Raw genomic sequence first — 21452 nt, 5'->3', positions numbered from 1 at the left:
AACTTTTGGAGAAGAGTAAAGGAAACCCTCTCCAGAGATCTCCTACATCTCATTGGCCAGAACTCTGACATTTGGCCACCACTGCCTAGTTGCATGTGAATCTGAGAAGGTGAGTGTTTTCTCATTTCAGTCTTTATTAAATAGAAAAGCAAAGGAAGGAGAATTTTGAGCAGCTTTTGAACAGCCAGTTCACATTTTTGCTATATTGCTGTAGTGAGGTTTTCTGTTACCAGCAGCTAATACAATTTCCAGGCGCCCCAGGTTGTGCTGACAACTTGGTGTATAAGAGAGACAGTGCTTTTGGGTTAGTGTGACCAGGGAAAGATTAAGTGGCAACCCAAGGCAAATTACATCACATTCTCTCTCTCTCTCTCTCTCTCTCTCTCTCTCTCTCTCTGTTTGTAAGTCAGTCCGAATGTTCCATGTTTTCCTGACCTATTCTTAACCTATTCCTGCTCCTCCTGAGTTGTTATACATAAATTAGTTTTGATTTTCTGTCTTTTCCTAATATATAGCAATACCTCTGTTTATTGAAGGTGAAGGCAAATACAGTTTGTAATAGTCTGTTTTCACACTGATACTACCTGAGACTGGGTAATTTATAAAGGAAAGAAGTTTCATGATTCACAGTTCTGCATGGCTGGGGAAGCCTCAGGAAACTTACAATCATGGCAGAAGGCAAAGGGGAAGTAAGGCACATCTTACATGGCAGCAGGCGAAAGAAAGAGTGAGTGAGTGGGAATTGCCAAACACTTTTAAACAGTCAGATCTTGTGGAACTCACTATAAGGAGGATAGCATGGGGAGAACCACCCCCATGATTCAGTCATCTCCCACCAGGTTCCTCCCTTGACATGTGGAGATTACAATTCAAGATGAGATCTGGGTGGGGACACAGAGCCAAACCATATCATAGATGCTCCTTATGATAGGGTTACATCCCAATAAAACCCTTTGTAAATTGAAAGTAGTGTATATCAAAATGCATTTAATACATCTAACCTATCACACATTATAGCTTAGCCTAACCTACCTCAAATGTGCTCAGAACACATTAGCCTACAGTTGGGCAAAGTCATCTAACATAAAGCCTATTTTATAATAAAGTATTGAATGTCTCATGTCATTTATTAAATGCAGTACCAAAAGTGAAAAATAGAATGGTTGTATGGGTACTTGAAATATATATATTGAAGGTGTATTGCTTTGGCACCATTGTGAAGTTGAAAAATCTTAAGTCAAACAATCGTAAGTTGGGGACTATCTGTAAAGTATACACACACAACTAAAGACTTGGTTTACCATGAAGCTTTTTCCAACCCTATCTCCTATCTGCCCTCCCTTTGCATTCCTATCTTCACCCTACCCTCAAGCATCCGTCAGAGAAATGATGAAAGCATAAAGGGGCATGCCTTTGGATTCGTGGGAAGCTCAGTTAAGTGGTCTGTGAGCCTCCACCTGCCCTATCACTAACACCATTCCGCCCACAGGAAAATCTGACCAGATGCTTCATTTAGCACAAAATTTGAGAGTATCTTCTAACTGGTATTTTCCCCATAAATGAACTCTGTAAACTTTTCAGTGCCATATATAACTGGTATGATATATCCAGTTACTCTCTTGCTTCCCAACCAAGCCCTGTCGAAATTCCATAAAGCTTTCCCCATCCTCCAGCTCAAATCCAGCTCACCAAATTCTCACTCCCACCTCTCAACCCCTGTATCCAAACACTCCCTCCAGTCCCCACCACAAAGATACTCTGCTCTGGCTAAGCAACCTCGCCTTATACTGTTTCTCTCTTGGTGTAGTTTGGATGTTTGGAATGTCCTGAGAATTGGAGTTCTTCGAGTGTTTATTATACAATTTTAAAAGATGTAGAAGGATACAGAGTTTAGTGAACATTCATCTACCTATCTGGATTCAGCAATTGTTAGCATTTTTTGTGCTTCGGGTTGTTTCTACATTGTATTTTACAGCTGGTCTGTTCAAACAAGGATCTAAAGATTTTCTCACCCCCCAGTGTTACAGTAGGTAGGCAGGCAGAGATGAGCAGGGCAGGAGAGGGCCTCCCCCCAAAAACAGGCATGCCAGGCAACCATCAGGTGATGGTCAGATGGTTGTTAACTGTCTCTGTAAAATGATAATTGGTTGCAGCTGGCACCAGAGAATGGCAGTCTCCCAGTAGATAGAAACACCTGAAACTGGTAATCAGTAGCTTCCCATTAAGATCTCAGGAGTTGAGTGAGTGAGCTCAAACATGCACACTAAGAGGCAAAACAGTGGAGTTTAAATGGTATATGAACACTCACCTGGTAAAGGAAGAATTCCTCAAGTGAGCATGCATACAACTTCAGCAAACTCACTGTGCTTGTAGCCCCTCCCAAGTGCTGGCAGGCCACCATGCATATGGATAGCCCACGCCAAGGGCAGAAGGGATGCAACCCCCAAGAAGCATGCCAGCATATGAAACCCCAAGTCCAAGGTTAAACTATGCCCTTGAATCTCTCAAGTCATCAGCTTGGCCCTCTTTCAATTGTACTTTACTTCCTTTTGTTTCAGCTCTAAAGCTTTTTAATAGATGTTCACTCCTGCTCTGAAACCTGCCTTGGTATCTCCTTCTGCTTCATGCCCCTTGGTTGAATTCTTTCTTCTGAAGAGGCAAGAACTGAGGTTGCTGCAGACCTATACTTTGGTGCCGGGTGACTTGGATACAGTCCCTAAGTGCTAACACCAGGCCACATTAACCCTTTTCTTGCATGTAATTTATTGAGCAATAACTTTTTTAGAATTTTGAGTGCTGTGAAAGGAAAATAAAATCTGAGGATCAGAAACTCACTAAGCTAAAGGGCTTATTGGGAACTGGGTCACACTAGGGCTAAATGGCAAGCTAGGAACTGGGTCACACACACCCACCTCCCACTTTATTCCTACATACCTCCCTCACCTTTTGCTCATGAGGAAATTTCTTGTGGCCCCCAAGACCTTTCCCCTAAAGCAGCTCTGTTGAATTTCACCCTGACAATGCAAATTAACAGCTTACTTTTACAGGTAAGGGAGCATGAACAGACCTAAAACTCATCCCTTCACTCACCTGAGACAAATGCATATCTGATTGCTTCCTATACCCTGCGATTATTTTATCTTATGTAAAAATGCAGATTCCTACTGAGCACCAGAGGAATGCATAATTGACTATTTCTCCACTGCTCCTTTCAAATGAAAAGTGTGGATTCCGTAAAGCTAATCAAAAGACTCAAAGGAATGCAACCACTTGCCTCTTTTATCCCTTTTTTCTTCTTCTCTCCCCTGCTGCCTACTCTTTTCCCTTTAAATATTGAAGATCTCTGTCCCTCTGGGAAAAGCAAGGACCACAGACGTTTCCAGTGGTTTATGTGTCCCTTTTTCTTGGGTGTGTCCTTAACCTTAGCAAAATCAACTTCTAAAAATGATTGAGATTTGCCTCCCACCATTGATTTACAGTGCCTACCATTAGAAAGGATCAAGGACCAGTCCAGCTGTGTGGAAGCTCAGGGACTTAATTCACTGCCAGCCAATGTCTGTTGCTCTGCATGCCCCTGTATATCTAAGTTGGCACTTAGGACTATGTTTACTTAACTTGCTTGGCACACATCCATATGTGTGGGAAGCTATGAATTGCAGATTTACGTGTACTGGCTAAATCACCTCTTTCTTTAAAATAACTTAAATCTAAATTTGAGCCCCTTTCCTGCTTGACTGGCAGGAAATTCAGTATCAGCCTTCACTGGGGCTCCCCACAAAGTTGGGAAAAGCTTCTGAGAAGCTTTCATAGCACAACGCTCCTCACTCTGCAGCGCCTCACTCCGCCATTGGTCCACACTGGTTCCTCCTGAAATGTCCCAGTGTAACTGCCCAACAGGTTCCTCCTGCCCACTGCACAAACAAAATCAACTCACTGAGACCATTGCGATACAGATAGGAAGAAGGGAAATACTGGGTAGAAGAGGGCAGTGCCCTGCAAGAACCACACCCTCAAGCCGGACAGTAGCCCAAAGTGAGAACGTGCATTTCTGTTTTCCAAACTGAATGCTGCCTTTTCCAAAACAACCCTGGCCCACCCTGCCCCCATCCTGTAACCACAGAAACCCCAGGCTCCATTGGCAGAGATGCAGCAGAGAAGGAGATAAGAGAAGAAGTGTCTGAACTTCGAGAGGAGAAGAAGCCGCTGGACATGAGAGATTATGGTTGGAGGAGAGTTCAACGGGGAATAGCTGGACCCCAGGGAAAGATAACCTTCTCACTGCATAACCTTTCCAGCTTCCCATCCCATTGAGAGCCACTTCCACTACTCAATAAAATCCTCCACATTCACTACCCTTCAATTCATTCGCACAACCTGATGCTTCCTGGATGCCAGACAAGAACTCGAATACTGAGAGGGCGGGTACAAAGGCTGTCACCGTGATCCTCCACTGAGCTGGTAAACACTTAAGCCATTCACGGATGCCCAAACTAAAAGAGCACACTGTAACACACGCTCTGGGGGTCTGGGGATCGCAGGTACCCACCCCGAGACACTGCCACAGGCCCACACAGTGTTCTACTCCTGCCAGTTCCCAGACACACTCATCCCGGCCCCTGCATGCACTCACGTTATTGCTCCCCTTCCTGTGAGGGATTGAGAGCTGCAGGCTGAGTAAACAAGCCACCTGCTCTGTGAGTCCCGCAAAATGGTCAAGGGAACTAACTATCTGGTCTCATTGGCATTGCAGTAAAGAAAGTGTTCAATTGATGGGGCCAGCCAGCCACAGAAGAGACAGAGTTATTACTCAAATCAATCTCCTTGAAGGCTTGGAGGTTAGGGGTTTTTCAAAGATAGTTTAATAGGCAGGGGGCTAGGGTAGTGAAAACGCTGATTGGTAGGGTATACGATCACAGGAGTGTGGAAAACAGTCCTCATGCACTGAGTCCTCTGGGTGGGGGCCATAGGACTGGTTGAGTCGGGGGTCCCGCTAGGGCCATCCAGTTGTCAGAAATGTAAAAACCTGAAAAGAAATCTCAAAAGGCCATCTTAGGCTCTGTAGTGCTCTTATCTGCAAGAATAACTGGGGAAGTCGCAAACCTTATGACCTCTGGAATTACATAGAATTCAGGCTTTTTTCATCCTCCTTAGTGCCCTTTCATTAGTTTTACGAGGACAATTTAGTTTGGGGGAAGGGCTATTAATTTAACTATAAACTAAATTTCTCCCAAAGTTAGCGTGGCCCACCCCAGGAATGAGCAGAGAGCCAGCTGGTGGGGCTAGAAGCAAGATGGAGTCAGACATGTCAGATTTCTCTAAATGTCATACTTTTGCAAAGGCAGTTTTGATCGCAACAGGAGGCAGCCAAATGCCGAGGCAGATAGGGGTGGGTCCCTGGTGAAATCCCACCTCCAAGCCACAGTTTAAAGCCTGAAAGCCAAGCTACAAGTTACATTCTCAGACAAGATTGAGAACTTGTCTTCCCATCTGGCGCACGTTCCTCTGATTGATCCCCACCCTTCACCTATTTTACACATACCTACTTTTTCTTAATTGGCTTTCTACACTGTCATGCCCACCTTTGAGTGGTGTCTTTGCTTTAACCTTTTTTGCACACTCACAAGCCAATCAGCACACACTACCTATTCCAAATCCATAAAAAGCCCTGGACCTAACCACACAGGGAAATTTCCCATCTTTGGTTAGGAGGACCAACCCCACATCCCCTCTCCTCTGAAAGCCATTTTCATCACTCAATAAAACCCTTCTCCTCCCTCCTCCCTCTTCAATGTTCAGTGTATCCTCATTCTTCCTGGGCATAGTACAAGAGTTCAGGAGCCACCAAATGTGGGTACAAGCTGTAATACAGGCGAGCTGGGGCATGTCAGCATGGCCGAGTGAAGACTGGCCCAGGCGTCAGTGGCCGAGGGTCCCCAGCTTGCAAAATGACCAAGAAGAATATTCCTACATCAGTTTCACCAACTGGACTGGTCCTTGTTCCTTTCACCTCTGTCACCTCTGGCCTTCTGCTCTCCTCTAGCTAGACAGTCTGGGAGCCCCCATCCCTGGCTCCAGCCTTCCGGTACCACACAGCCACATCTCTGAGGACTTGCCTCTTCCACGAGTCACTGGCACAAAGCAGTGTAGGGGTCCCCTCTTCTCCAGAGCCTCCACCTCAGCCTCCGTCCAGTCCACAGGAAGCTGCCTTTCGCTTCCCTCTGACTGTTGGCAAAGGCATTCTCTCTCCTCTCCCACCCCTCCCCATCAGGGACAGAATCTCTTCAAAAAGCTAAATGCTTTGCCAAACCAGAAAGAACCTTTGTCTTCAAAGCTCTACTTTCCACCTTATAATTTGTTCAGCCAACATTCATTAACATAACTGCAGCGATTCCTATACTATTGAAAGATTTCTGTTCTGATTGGCAAATAGTATAATGGCTATTGCAATAAACAGTAGAATTTATTAATAATTAAATTCAAAATTAAACTCATTCATTCAGGCTAATTGTCATAGGATGTCAAAAGGACCACTGATAAATGGGCCTCCCATGTGCTTATTAATCACAAAGCACTGTGTATGTACATCACATTTTTATCAGTCTGTGGAAATCACGTGGATGCCACTGGTTCTACATAGTTGTTACTTTAGTTATCTGTGCATTGTAATTCTTGCGTAAGTTGTAAATACCGCATTTCAATATTTATACATTTAAGAATTTACAAATAAAATATTTAAAATGAACTCTCAGAATAAAGAGACAACCAAATGTGGATACCTTTATTAATTTTCCATTAAAGATCATACACCGCAATCCTCTGATTGTGCAGAGTACGAGTAGTAATAGTAGTAAGGAACCACAACCTGGAATGTCATCCAAACCACCTCAGACATCCTTTATACCGTGCAAGCATCAGTACAAAATAACACAATGCTTTTTATTTTTTCAATACAAAAAAAAATTGTATCATTTTAAGAAAAATACAAGTGTCGGCCGGGCACGGTGGCTCAAGCCTGTAATCCCAGCACTTTGGGAGGCCGAGGCGGGCGGATCACGAGGTCAGGAGATCGAGATCATCCTGGTCAACATGGTGAAACCCCGTCTCTACTAAAAATACAAAAAATTAGCTGGACATGGTGGCACGTGCCTGTAATCCCAGCTACTCAGGAGGCTGAGGCAGGAGAATTGCCCGAACCCAGGAGGCGGAGGTTGCGGTGAGCCGAGATGGCGCCATTGCACTCCAGCCTGGGTAACAAAAGTGAAACTCCATCTCAAAAAAAAAAAAAAGAAAAAAGAAAAAAGAAAAATACAAGTGTCTCTTGCACACTGACAAAAACCATGAAAAAAACATGTGTCTCACCAGTGCTACTGACGTAAATATTAGATGCAAATGGCACTCAAAGTTCATTGTTAAAAGACTTTGTGGGAGACCAACATACGCTACTCCAAATATGGATCGCCGAGCTGAAGGTGATCAAGAAGAAGCAGCTGCAGGAAAAGCTCTCTGCCCTCCCTCTATTTGCCTAAAAGCAGGACACAGGTCTACAAAGACAAAAGGTATCCTGGACCATCCTCTACCAGGAAGAACAAAGGTTAATCACTGAAGACAGCACTGAATCTGTGAAAGAAAAATGAAATCTTGGGGCCCCAATTCACTATGCCAAAGGGAAAAATTAAGCAGAAGCTGACTGAGTCACGCAAGAAACTGCCTTTCCTTGTTCGTAAGCAAATAGCTGCAGATAAAAGGCCAGGTAGCTCCACAGGAGCTACTCTATGTTCATCTCATGTAAAGTGTCGATTTACTGAGTGCAAGACAAATACATAACGGACCGTTCCTCGGCCTGTCTCCTTCTTTCCTCTCACAACATGTGGATTCAGTAATGTGACCGCACCCTCCCTTTTCGCCTCCAGCCTGCTTTTCCCCTTTAAATACTGAAGCCCTCAAAATCATCTTTGGAAAAAGCAGGGATCACAGACTGTTTCTGTGGTTTTGTGTTGCTTTTTTCCCCCCAGGCATGTCCTTAACCTTGGCTAAATAAACTTGAAATTGACTTAGACCTGTCTCAGATACTTTTTGGTTTGCAGACCCTTACTGGCCCAAGATGGTATCCAAGGAAGCTACATTAACGAGGTTTACTAACCAACCTTTATCTGCCATTAATTTGCCCTTCCCAAAGTTGCCACCTCTAGAGATTCAAAGTCCTTTTCCTTTTTCTTGTTACTTCTCTAAAAAGTTACTGATTTTTGTTGAACAGTTTTTTGTTGAACACTCTATATAAGCTGGAATTCAAAGCCACCTCTTTGAGAACTACTCATTCCCTCAGTGTCTCCCATGTACATATGAAATATACATGTCAATAAGTTTCTGTTTGGTTTTCTCTTATAAATCTGCCTTTTGTTACAGGGGTCCCTTCCAAGTAAGAACTTATGAGGGTTGAAGGAAAAATTATTATTCTTCCCAGACAACTTACATATTCTTCAGAATGGCAATCATGTTCTACCAAAGCTCACAGTTGTAGGGAATCCATGAGCCCCACATCACCCATGGATACCCCGAGTTCAGTGGCAACAAAGGAATGAGAGAAAGACAGATGAAGAGAAAAAGTGGGACTAGGGGGCCATCACTCTATTACTCTGGAAGCGACAGTGAAGGCCCCAAGCTCTGATCATCCACACTATTTATTGATTACAATGCCTATAATCTATAGGGTAGGGGTGGAGTGGTGGTGGGATGAATCAGTGAGCTGGAACTGGTGTATCATCCTAAGGATTGTTAACAGTGGCAGTTTGGGAGTTTCATAAAACCAGAACATGTGGTTATCTTCAGCTTATTATCTATGTACTGATGGAAAACACGGGCCTTACAAGGAGCCTACAAGTCTGGCTACATCATAGCACTACGAAGTGGTTTAATGTCCTTGAGCACAGTGTTTATGGTAACAGAGCCTAGGTCACCCTGCACCAGAACATGAGGCATGAAGAGGCCTTCCTCCTCAGAGGCCTCCTATGGCCTTCTGCAGTTTGTTGTTCCTTGTTTATATGTTACTCATAGCCAATTTATGTAGGCACTCTGTAAGTCCTTTCTCCTTTGCTGTTTTTCCCAACACCCAGTGTAATTTTTTAAACCGTAAATATCTATGAGAAAAACAATCAAAAGATCAATTTCAGAAAACAATGCATTTGAAAGAAAAGTGTTGTAAATTTGACAAAACGTTGATAAAACAATTTAAAATATTACAGAAGTAACCTTTGAAATGTTGGTATACAGTATATACTTAAACATAAGTATTTTCAAACATGAAATATTCAATAGCCATTAAAAAATAATACCCATGTAAGCATATATTGCATTTTAGATTTATGAGATTTTATAAATCAAGACAGTAAAATGTCAATGTCATTCACTTTCTATAGAACGGTTTCACATAAAAGCATTTAATAATGTATTTTAAATGAGACATTTAAAACTTTGTTCATCTTGTGGAGTTGGAAGGAATAATATTCAAAATAATATACAAACTATATTGTCAATATTGGAGAAAAATGGTACCAGTAAGAAATATTTTCATGGAAGCATATGGTTCAGATAGTGCTAGTGTTTGTATGCAACAGAGAAAGTTTGGCATTTCAGTCAAAGTTTTAGAAACATTTCTGCATATTTTTTATTTGGCACTAAGTCACTGTATTCAATCACCACTGGATGACACAATGAAAGATATTAATTCAATAAATTAATTTTTTCTTCATAAGCATTATATTTACTACTGTATTATTTTGCTCACTCTGCTATATCAAAACTCAACAGACTGGGTGGCTTAAACAATAGACATTTATTTTCTCATGGTTCTAGAGGCTGGAAATCCACTATCTAGGTACTGTAAAATTAAGTCTCTCATGTGGGCTGTCGTTCTAGTGTTACAGTAGGTAGTCAGGCAGACATGAGCAGTGCAAGAGACCCCCCCCCCATACCAGGAATGTCAGGCGACCATCAGGTGATGGCCAGACAGTTGTCACACTGTCTAAAATAATAACTGGTCGCAGCCAGCACTAGGGAAAGGTAGTCTCCCAATGGATGGAAAAGACCTGAAACTGATGGAATCTGCAGCTTCCGGGTAAGATCTCAGGAGTTGGGCGAATGGGCTCAAGCACGCGCACTGAGAGGTAAAACAGCGGAGTTGACTGGTATACAGTGTTCCTTCATCTAGGAACACTGGAGTGGTAAGGGAAAAACACCTCAAGTGAGCATGCGTACAACTCCAGTGAACACACTCCGCATGCAGCTCCTTCCAAGTGCTGTCAGGCCACGGAGCATGCGGACAGCCCAACCCAAGAGAAGCCTCAGGGAAGAAAAGACACAAGCCCCGGAAGCATGCCAACGAACAAAACCCAAGTCACAGGTCAAACTGTGCATTTGAATCTCTCAAGTCATCCGCTTGGCCCTCTTCCAAGTGTACTTTACTTTCGTTCCTGTCCTAAAACTGTCTTAATAAACTTTCACTCCTGCTCTAAAACTTGCCTCCGTCTCTCACTCTGCTTTATGCCTCTCAAATTCTCTATTCTGAGGAGGCAAGAACTGAGGTTGCTGCAGACCCGTTTGGACTCGCTGCCTGTAACTCTAGCACGTGGACAGCCACCTTCCCTTTGTGTCCTCACATAACCTTGCTTCTGTGCACACATGGGGAGAAAGAGAGATCTCTGGTATCTTTTCTTATAAGGACAAGAGTTCTAACAGATTAAGACTGCACCCTTATGGCTCTATTTAACCGTTATTACCTCGTTATAGGGACTTTCTCCAAATACAGTTACATTGGTGGTTGAGTATTCAACATATGGATTTTGGGAGAACACAATGCAGTCCATAAAAACTACCACAGATGGGGCTGGGCACAGAGGGGCAGGTGCCTGAAGTCCCCGGCTACTCAGGAAGCTGAAGTGGAAGGATCGCTTGAGGCCAGGAGTTCCAGGCTGCAGTACACTCTGATTGTGCCTGTTAACTACCACTCGACAGCACTCAAGCCTGGATGACAGAGCATCTCTTTTAAAAAAATACCATGAATGAAAAAAAAAAAACAGAGAATTAAGTAATATATCTGATGATCCTGGAATTGAAATTAAAAGTTGAGAGAATAGCACTTTCAAACATGAAATATTCAATAGGCATTAAGAAGTAATATCTATATAAGCTTACATTGCATTCTAGATTTATGGACTCACTTGTTGGAAAACATACTGAAATGAGAAAGTAACTTATTTGAGAAGTTATGAATCAACACAGTAAAATGTCATTCATTAATTTTCTATGAAGCCCCAGTAGAAAACCTGTAATGCTGTAATGCAAAGAGAGTTAGAAATTTTATATTCATTTTAACATAATGTCTAAAATAGGAGTAAACATTTGGAAAATTAAAACATAATTTAGAGAATTAGCCTTAATAAACAATATTCCAATACTGATATCTATACTTCCTCATGTCTTTACAAAAAATGTTTGTTACAACAATAACTTAATTCAACAATCAATAAAAGTTATTAAGCACATAAGGATAAATTTTAAAACTATATAAGCAAAGAAATGTAATATACCACATGAAACAAAGCAAATTATAAATTCTAAGAAAGTTATTAGAATATCTAATAAGTTATGTAAAATGATTAAGTGAACAAATAAATCATGAACTTATTTATATAAATCTATATAATATAAATATGATAATTTAAATGACAAATTATTAAATTGTCTAATAAATTATGTAAAAGGCATAATGGGTTTTTAAGTTGTTTCTATTTATTAAACACTTCAACTCTGCCAAAAGCTGTTTGCAAACCTCCATGGATTGAAGGTAATCAAAAATTAATAAAAACTAATTCATTAAATATGATATTCCATAAGAAACAAGAGGCCCATCCAGCCCCTAGCTGTCCATCTTGCTTCCAAGATGCCATACATTTGAGGAGGGCCATCTTGGCTCAGTAAGCCTGCCAGCTGATTACAAACCCACAGGTAAGTGCCGCCAACACCACTTGGAACAGAGACAAGTGCCCAGCTGAGCCCATTTCATGTGCAGAGTTATAAGCAAACAAAGGGTGGCTGTTGTTTTAAACAACTAAAATTGGAGTAACTAAAATAACGTTTGCAGGTATCTATTGCTGCATGGTAGCCATTAAAATAATAATAACATCTATATACACATACATCACATTCTAGATTTATGGTCCCACTTGTTAATAATAGATATTATTATGCAGCAATTATGTAATTACCTATTGCAGTAACATGTAACTGCCAAAGTTATTTATTCACCAAGTGACCTTTTATCTGACACCTGTATTGTTTATACCTGTGCAACCAGGAGATACTGTGGGATCGGTTTCAGACCACCACAAAAAACTGGAGTCCCATGAATTTTTTGGTTTCCCAGGGCATATAAGTTATGTTTATACTACACTGTGGTCCATTCAATGTGCAATAGCATTTGGTCTAAAACAATAATGTACAAACCTTAATTTGAAAATACTTTATTGCTACAAAATGCTAACAGTCATCTAAGCCTCCAGCAAGTCTTCATCTTTTTGCTGGTGGAGGGTCTTGCCTCCATGTTGATGGCTGCTGACTGATCAACGTGGTGGTTGCTAAAGGTTGGGGTGGCTCTGTCAATTTCCTAAATAACAATGAAGTTTGCCATTTCAATTGACTCTTCCTTTCATGAAAGGTCTCTCTGTAGCATGCAATGCTGTTTGATACCATTTTGCCCATTGTAGAACTTCTTTCAAAATTGAAGCCAATTCTTTCATACTATGCCACTACTCTATTAACTAAATTTATGTAATATTCTAAATCTTTTGCTGTCAGTTCAACGATGTTCACAGCATCTTCACCAAGGGTAGATTTCATCTCAAGAAACTACTTTCTTTGCTCATCCATAAGAAGCAACTCCTCAAACATTCAAATTTAATCTTGAGATTGCAGCAATTCTCTCCCACCTTCAGGCTCCACTTCTGATTCTGTTCTCATGCTATTTCCACCACATCTGCAGTCACTTCCTCCACTGAAGTCTTGAACTGCTCAAAGTCATCCATGAGGGTGGCAATCAACTTCTTCCAAACTTCTGTTAATGTGGATATTTCGGCCTCCTCACATGAATTACACATGTTCTTAATGGCATCTTAGAATGGTGAATCCTTTCCAGGAGGTTTCTGCATGGCAAGAACAAGTTATTTTTCCTTCTGCTCTCACATCACAATTTTGGGGGGATTCCCCACACAACAAGCAAGCAATCAGTTCTGCAGTGGACTCTGGCTTGGTGTCCTTCAATTCAATTCTGACACTATCTACCTGGAGATAGCATAAGATCCCACAGGTTGAGGACTCAGTCCCCACGCCCCACTTCTGATGTCAATCACAAGCCCCAGGTCGTTTTAGCTGTGTTTCTGACCGACCAGCTAAAAATCAGGGCTCTTATGACTCCTTTCCTTTGGGTAGATTAATTTGCTACAGCAGCTCACAGAACTCAAGGAAACACTGATTTATGTTTACCAGTTTATTATGAAGAATACGACAAAGGATACCAATAAAGAGATGCATGGGAAAGGTACGGGTGAAGGGATGGGGAGCTTCCATGGCCTCCATAGGTACATCACCCGCCAGGGCCCTCCACAGGTTGAGCTGTCTGGAAGCTTTCTGTATCTTCCACCCCCATCCTCTTGAGCCCTTTATGAAGACTTCACTGGGTAGGCGTGACTGAAGCATGGACAACTATGTAGAAATGTGATTGGACCAAAGGAGTATGATTTTATATTAATAAGCTGAGCAAGGAAACCTAGCAAGGCCTGTCTGTTCAGATTCTTCTTGGTCTCTCTGTACAACATTCCTTCCTCTAATCAGACAAGGTAGTTCAGAGAATTTCTTTATGACCAGCTCCAAGACAGAAAGATCAGGAGAGATCCCTGCTTTGGAGAAAAAAAGGAGCAGGTGAAAGGAGAGCAGGAGAAGGTCAGATAGAGATTCTGTTTTGTTTTTGTTTTTGTTTTTGTTTTTGTTTTTGTTTTGAGATGGAGCTTTGCTCTTTTTGTCGAGGCTGGAGTACAATGGTGTGATCTCAGCTCACTGCATTCTCCACCCCCGCCGGGTTCGAGCAATTCTCCCACCTCAGCCCACCAAATAGCTGGGATTACAGGCACACACCACCACGCCCAGCTAATTTTGTATTTTTAGTAGAAATGGGGTTTCACCATGTTGGCCAGGCTGGTCTCGAACTCCTCACCTCAGGTGATCCACCTACCTCGGTCTCCCAAAGTGCTGGGATTACAGGCATGAGCCACTGCAACAAGCCAAGATTCTATTTTCTGATGCCTGTTTCTGTAGCCTAAAGTGCCCCAACATTATAACAAAAGACCGTCTCTCACCTTTCTCACTCTGAGCTGTTCCAAAGCTGCTTTGGGACCCATGGACAAAAGCCCAAATACTTTTATAAAAGATATTCTTCTTGTTTTATTCATTTGGGAAATAACAAGGGTTCTGGAAGTTACAAGACAAGAACCACAGACAAAAACATATACAAAACAGTTTTTGATTTACTTTGCCGAGATCCATCATAGAAATCACTGTCTATGTCAGCCATTACCTTATAAAATGTATTTCTTAAATAGTAAGACTGTAAAGCTGAGAATACTCCTCAATTCAGAGACTACAGAATGGAGTAGTGCAAGCAGGCATGACAACAATATTCATATCCTTGTACATCTCCATCAGAACTCTTGGATAACTAGGTACATTGTCAATGAGCAGTAATATTTTTTGAAAGGAATCTTTTTTCCAGAGCACTAAGTCTCAACAGTAGGCTTAACATACTCAGTAAATCACGCTTAAACAAATGTCTGTCACACAGGCTTTGTTGTTTTTTGTTTTTTTTTTTTTACACAAAACTATGTATATGTTTATTGTGCCAAATACTGGAAACAATTCAAATGTTCTTCAACTGATGAACAAATAAACTGTGATACAGCCATGCAGTGAAATAATATTTACCAATAGAAAGAAATAAACTACTAGCACATAAAACAACAAGGATACATTTCAGATGCATTACCCTAAGTGAAGGGAAAAACTGCCTTGAAAGGCTACATATGGGATGATTTCATTTATATGAAACCAAGAAAAGACAAAACTCAGGGATGGGAAGCAGATAGTTAAAGAAGAGGGCACCAAGAAACTTTCTAGACTGATGGAAAACAGGACCGGTTACATAATTCACAGGGTCCGGTGCAAAATGAAAATGTGGAGCCCCTTGTTCAAAAATTATTAAGAACTTAAAGACAGTGACAGGATACCAGTACCATTAAACCAAGCGTGGGCTCTTCTATGTGCAGGGCTTATGCATTCACCCAGGTCCCATGCCCAGGAAGAAGGCCCCGGATGAAAATGCTGTAAATCTTGATGCTGGTGTGACTATGGGGTACCACTCATTTGTCGAAACCCATAAAAACACATTAGAAAGGAGGAATGCTACCTTAGAGAGCACAGGCAGAGTATATTAAAGGGCTCCATGATTTTTTGGAATGGGAAATGAGCATTGTCTTCAACTTAAAGTCAACAACTGCATTAGCCCCTAATAAGAGAGTGAGCTTGGGACTTTGAAGCCAGTCATTGACTTCTCCTCTCTAGCTATGGAAGATACCAGGATGGCATCTTCCAAGAGAAGGTTTTTCATCTACATTGCAAAATCTGTTGTTTAGTGTAGCCACCTTCATCAGTTATCTTAGCTAGACCTTCTGGATACCTTGCTGCAGCTTCTCCATCAGCACTTGCTGCTTCACCTTGCACATGGATGTTACGGAGATGGCTGCTTTCCTTAAACCTTGTAAACCAGCCGCAGCTAGCTTCAAACTTTTCTTTTGCAGCTTCCTCACCTCTCTCAGCCATCATAGAATTGAAGAGAGTTAGGGCCTTGCTCTCGGTGAGGCTTTGGCTTAAGGGTATGTGGTGGCTGGTTTGATCTTCCATTTAATATTCTCCACATCAGCAATAAGGTGGTTTCGCTTTTTTGTCATTTGTGTGTTCACTGGAGTAGCACTTTTACTTTCTTCAAGAACTTTGCTTTTGCATTCACCGCTTGGCTAACTGACAAGAGGCCTAGCTTTTGACCCATCTCAGCTTTCGACATGCCTTCCTCACTAAGCTAAATCATTTCCAGCTTTTGATTTAAAATGAGGGACATGCAATTTTTCCTTTCACTTGAACACTTAGAGGCTATTGTAGGGTTATTAATCTGCCTAAACTGAATATTATTGTTTAGGGCTAGGCAATAGAAAACAGTTTGGAGAAAAGAAAGGCCCAAGGAGAAGGAGAGAGATAGGGGAATAGCCAGTTGGTGGTACAGTGAGAACACACAGAACATTTATTGATCAAATTTGCCATCTTAGATGAGCACAACTGTGGTCCCCCAAATGATTACGATAGTGACATCAAAGATCACTGATCACAGGCCAGGCACAGTGGCTCACACCTGTAATCCCAGCACCATGGGAGGCTGGGGTGGGAGGATCACTTGAGCCCATGAGTTTGAGAACAGCCTGGGTGACATAGTAAGACCCCATCTCCACAAAAAAATTTTAAAATTAACCAGGTGTGGCTAATTTAAAATTATCCAGGTGTAGCACACCTGTAGTCCCAGCTAATTCCAAGGTTGAGGTGGGAGGATTACAGCCAGGAGTTCAAGGCTGCAGTGAGCTGTGATCACACCCCTGCACTCGAGCCCGACAACAGGGCCAGATTCTGTCTCAAAAAAAAAAAAAATCACTGATCATAGATCACCATAACAGATATAATAATAAAGAAAAAGTTTGAAATATTGTGAGAATTATCGAAATGTGGCACAGAGACGTGAGGACGTGAGGCAAGCACATGCTCCTGGAGAAATGGCACTGGCAGATTTGCTCAACTCAAGACTGTCACAAACCTTCAATTTGTAAAAAAAAAAAAAAAAAACCACACAGTATCTGCAAGACGCAATGAGCAAAGTGCAGTAAAACAATGTGTGCTTACGTTTTTATTTTCTGTATATTTTAATGTTTATCTTAAAACTCTTTCTGGATGGGGAGAGACTGCCCCTACAGGGGCTGGCCTATCTAGTCACATCTCCTCTATGAGATCTGTACACTATAAGAAGGAATATTCCTCTGCCTTAGCCATCCCAGAGCCAAGTACCAAGCAACTAGTGACCATCTCTAAAGAACCCAAAGTCTGCCATTTATAATGCAAATTGGCCAATCCAAAACTGTTTACGCTGCCCGGCCTTACCTTTCCTGCAGAAACCCCAATAAAGGCCATGGCCTAGATCTTCCCTCACTCTGGCCCTGTCGACCTCCTGACCTACACTGGTGCGTTCCCTTGTGGCCCTATGTGCCGCACCGCCTGCTTCTAGGACCTGTGTGTGTAATAAACTTCCTTTTCCCGAGCCTGCCTCATGTGGCTGCACCTGACCAACCATCACATGAAATAACATAGAACAGTACCCACTATAGACAAAACTCGTGGCTTCTGGAAAGGTGAGGTGTATAATGAAGCTCCCATAGCTTAGATAAGATCTGTTCCAGATCCTAAACCTCCATTTTCTCCAATTCCCATACCTGCTCTAGTCCCTTCCAGACAAGCAGGGGTGCAAAAGATGTGGAGACTGGGTCAGGGTGCAGTGTCCAGGCCACCTGGGCCAGGCCTGGGCTCTAGGGGTCACTTGTCCTCAGGCTGCAGAGCACTTTTCTGTTTTGCTTGTTGTGGCAAAATAAATATAACATAAATTTACCATTTTAAGTGTTCAGTTCTGTGGTGTTACACTCACATTGTTGTGCAACCATCACCACCATCCATCGCCAGAACTTTTTCAACTCCTCAAACTAAAGCTCTGTACCCATTAAACAGTAATTCTTCATTCCCCACTTCTCCCAGCTATTCATAACTTTTCACTTCCTGTCTCTATGAATTTGACTACAATGGGTAGGATACCATTATAGGAATAGCACTCTATAATTCAACTCTTCCTGTCTAACTCACTCTCTAAACTGGCAGGTTCTTGACACTGGAACTTTTTTCTTCATTTTTAGAATTCCCAATACCCCTCCTAGTGTCTGGCATAAAATAGGTGTCCAGTAACTATTCCATGAATGAGTGAATGCAATTATCATGGTCTAACTGGTTTTGCAGATGACTTTAAACAAGTCTTCCTCAGATGATAAGCAACATGTAGACAGGAATAGTGCCAACCTTTCATTTATTTACTTTAGAGCACTTACTACTCGGCAGGCACGATAAACAGAGCACAATCCCTGCCTATAAGGAGCTCAAAATCTAACAGAGATGCACAGAAGCTGTCTATGACCTTGATAAGAACAGCGACAGAGGGCAGCAAATGTCTATGGATGCACCCAACACAAGGCTCTGGACAGAGTGTGTGTTCAGTAGAGGTACTTTTTTTCTAAATTTGCTCGCTTCCTGTAATGACATTGTTTTATTTTTATTTAAAAAAATTTTTAAATTGACAATAATTGTACCTATCTGTAGGGTACATACATTTTGATACATATAATGTATAGTGATCAGATCAGGTAATTAGTATCAACATCATCTCAAATATTTATCATTTCTTTGCGTTAGGAACATTCGGTATCAACAGAGGTATTTTTAACTGAACTGAATCTGATCACAAGCTAGTTGGGAAGTTTTGAGCTTCCCACTTTCAAGCTATGTGACTTTAGGCAAGCCACTTAATTTCTCTTTGCCCTGTAGATGTGTAGCAGTTACGACCTGAAAACCAGGTACAGGCCAGCTTGGCCTGTGTGGACTGGATGCAGCAAATCAGCAAGCCATGTTTTTGCCTAAGAAGTAACAGAGTGGATAGCTGGACATGGTGGCAATGCCTGTGGTCCCAGCTACTTGGGAGGCTGCAGAAGGGATAGCATGAGCCTGGGAGGTGGAGGTTGCAATGAGCTGAAATCATGCCACTGCACTCCAGCCTGGGCAACAGAGGGAGACCCTGTCTCAGAAAAATAATAATAATAATAATAAAAAGAGGTAGTAGTAGTAACATAGCAGAGCTGGAGATGAGAACTGGGGAGAACCTCTAGCCACAGAACTGACCACTCCAGAGAGTCCTTGGCCCAGGGAGACAAGATTAATGGGATACAGCTTCCTGCTTACATTTCCTACTAAACAGGCACTGTAAACAAATCACAATGAGCCTTTGTTAGAAACTTCTGATTTAGTTCTGGGCCTGGCTCCTTTCACACCTGGAGATGTATCATCTATTTTCACAGCACTGCTTAAGAGGCAGATGTCTGTTAGGGGAATCGTCCCACTCAGAACCTGTGGCACTTGAGCAGGGGAGCTTCCTGGTGCATGCTGAATGCCCACATCCTCCCAACTTCGGCTGTCAAAGCTAGATCCCCAGTTCAGCCCTCTGCCCTTCTAAAGCATAAGTAGTCGATAGACAGGGCTGGGCATGATAATTCTGTGATGCCAATTTTTTTTCCTGATTTGCTAATTCCAATAGGAAAGTTGAAATCCTGAGCTTTCTTGTTAGATGTGAAATATATTCCTGCTCTTCCACCAGCCATGAACGGGTATGCCATTTTTCATGACTGTTTCAGGCGTCCTGCAGAATATCTGAGGCTACTAAGTTTAACCCTATAGCTAACGAGTCTATAACCCACAAGATTGAGGTCAAATCTAATTTTATAGCCTGAATATTACTGCCGTGATTTCCTTTCCTTTTTCTACTCCTCTTAGGCACTGACTTCAATACATCATGAAAGTACCCTGTCTGTTCATTGAGTTCTGCTCTCTTGTCTTTCACTCCTCTAAACTCGACCAGAATCTCAGCTTTTAAAAGCTGTGAGGTGCTTAATTATTTCATTTTTCTCAGTTCATGTAAAGGATGCCTGAAACAGTTATAAAGATCTGTCTGTGCACACATATATGTATAACACATACATACACACATATATGTACACACACATACACACATACACATACATGCACACACATGCACACACACACACACACACACACACACACACACACACGGAATGAAGAAGCTTTCACATTGGGACAAAAAAAAAAGTCCTGGATGTGTCATCTGAATGAGCATCAGATGTCATCATGACCTTACCACAACAACAGGCACTCTTTATGTGTTCCATGAAAGCAGCTTATAAATAGTGGCTATTAATAATCTATGTTGACTGCTTCCTGGTATCAGATCTTGGGCAAGTACTTGCCTTGCACTCTTTTTTAATTCTCACCCTCTGCAACATGGGTACTATCAACCCCATTTTACCAGTGAGAAAACGATAACTCAGACAGATTAGGCACCAAGGTCACATAGTAAATGGCAGGGTCAGCTAGCCGTCATGCCCAAATCTATCTGACTCTAAAGCTGAGTCCTAAACCTTCCCCCCTGTACCTCAGAGGTGAAGGCCTAAGGATGCTAGATTCCTGGAGAGAGGGAAAAGGAACCCAACAGCTTAAGCCTCTGACAATAAAAATGGGCTGTTTTACAATATAGTATCTGAAACCTATAAAACCACAAGTTCTCCAGCTGGAACCGTTCTCCAACTTTTGTGTCCTGGGGTTTAGGAAAGGAGTCATTGCCAAGATAGCTGGGCCTGATCAGTCTGTGGTCTCTCCTTATCATGTAAATAGGCCTCCAAGAAACTCATCTCTTCAGTGAGACCAAGCTCTTCTCAGCTACCCATTGTGAGACCCAGAGGTACACAGAGAAGTGGAGTAACTTTGCCAAGGACACACAGCTAGTAAACAGTGGGGTTAGGATTCAAACCCAGGGAGTCCCACTGAAGACCTGGTTTTCAAACTTGGCACTTCACAAAGGAGCCAGTGCAGAATACAAATGACTTCCCAGTACTGAGAGAACAAGGGCTGGAATAAAGGAGAAACTTTACAGAGGACTTAACCATTCAACGACAGCTAGAACAGGTAGAATTTAGATGTGCGAAGCGGTGCAGGGTGTCAATGTGCATGTTATTTTCATGGGTCACTGAACAGACCTACTTAGCTAGAGTGAATAATAAGTGAAATAGAAAACATAATTAGAAAGATAGATCGGGTAGCCTTGAATACTAACCTGGATTAAATAAAAACAACTTCAAGAGAAGCTTAGATCTACCTTTTCCAACTGCCTCCCACATGGTGTTTCTATATATGTAACTTCACGGGTGGGAGCTCTCTAGGTCAAAGAAGTCCTTTCCCTGGGCCTGGGCAGTTGTGTGTATATTATGGATTAAAAATCTTTTCTTCTCATCAACACTTGAGTTTGGGCAGAAATATCATATTAAGCTGTAGAGCAGCTATCAGAGATAAAAGTGTCCAAATGTCAACAATTCATGCAAAATTCAGCCCTGGCCAAACCCCCTAGGAGTCAACTTTGAAAAGAGGCTGCAGGCTGC

At 42.0% G+C, this 21452-nt stretch overlaps 1 protein-coding gene across 12 annotated transcripts in view; it reads right to left on the bottom strand.

The window, feature by feature from the left end:
• CNIH3 (cornichon family AMPA receptor auxiliary protein 3) overlaps positions 1 to 21452 on the bottom strand; it is a 291872-nt gene that overhangs the window by 124323 nt on the left and 146097 nt on the right. Inside the window, exon 3 of one of the 12 annotated variants that reach the window (XR_012513579.1) lies at positions 4099 to 13193. The exons of the other annotated variants lie outside the window; for them this stretch is intronic. The gene's annotated coding sequence lies outside the window, so the exon portion shown is untranslated. Of the gene's footprint in view, positions 1 to 4098; positions 13194 to 21452 lie in introns of those variants that run through there. 12 annotated transcript variants of the gene reach the window in all.

The sequence above is a fragment of the Saimiri boliviensis genome, chromosome 14, assembly GCF_048565385.1.
Source record: "Saimiri boliviensis isolate mSaiBol1 chromosome 14, mSaiBol1.pri, whole genome shotgun sequence".
NCBI lineage: Eukaryota > Metazoa > Chordata > Mammalia > Primates > Cebidae > Saimiri > Saimiri boliviensis.
The sequence above is the reverse complement of the archived record's forward strand: the minus strand, read 5'-3'. Positions and strand labels throughout refer to the sequence as shown.